This window comes from Pteropus alecto, unplaced genomic scaffold (genome assembly GCF_000325575.1).
Source record: "Pteropus alecto unplaced genomic scaffold, ASM32557v1 scaffold59, whole genome shotgun sequence".
In the NCBI taxonomy this organism is placed as follows: Eukaryota; Metazoa; Chordata; class Mammalia; order Chiroptera; family Pteropodidae; genus Pteropus; species Pteropus alecto.
This window is the reverse complement of record NW_006443292.1, coordinates 3,679,926-3,680,294: the sequence shown is the minus strand read 5'-3', so window position 1 is coordinate 3,680,294 and position 369 is coordinate 3,679,926. Positions and strand designations below refer to the sequence as shown.

Genomic DNA, 369 nt, shown 5'->3' with positions numbered 1-369 from the left:
TGCCGGGCGGAGACGCCCCGCAGCCGCAGGACCTTTCCAGACTCCCCAGCGCGGCCTCCCGTCGCCCATCGCGCTTCGCCCCTTTGGATTCCCGGCCTCGCGCGTCACTTTCACCCGATCCGCCGCGGGCTACCTGTCCCCGGCTCCCCGGGGCTGCTCGGTGCGGCTCTGGGGTTCGGGGAGCGTTCTCGCCCAGACCCGCATCGCGCCACGCAGTCCCTGGAAAAGTGCGAAGTCGGGGGCCCCGCGCCAGCCAGCCTCGTCCCGGGAGCGCGTCCGGGCCCCCGGGGCAGAGGGTTCTGGGACCTTCTCCCAGCCTCTAACCCGCCCGCGGCCCCTCTCCCCGTGGCGGGGCTGCGGAGGGGGCGA

At 75.1% G+C, this 369-nt stretch overlaps 1 protein-coding gene across 1 annotated transcript in view; it reads left to right on the top strand.

The window, feature by feature from the left end:
* IGF1R (insulin like growth factor 1 receptor) overlaps positions 1 to 369 on the top strand; it is a 249,668-nt gene that overhangs the window by 584 nt on the left and 248,715 nt on the right. The window lies entirely within an intron of this gene.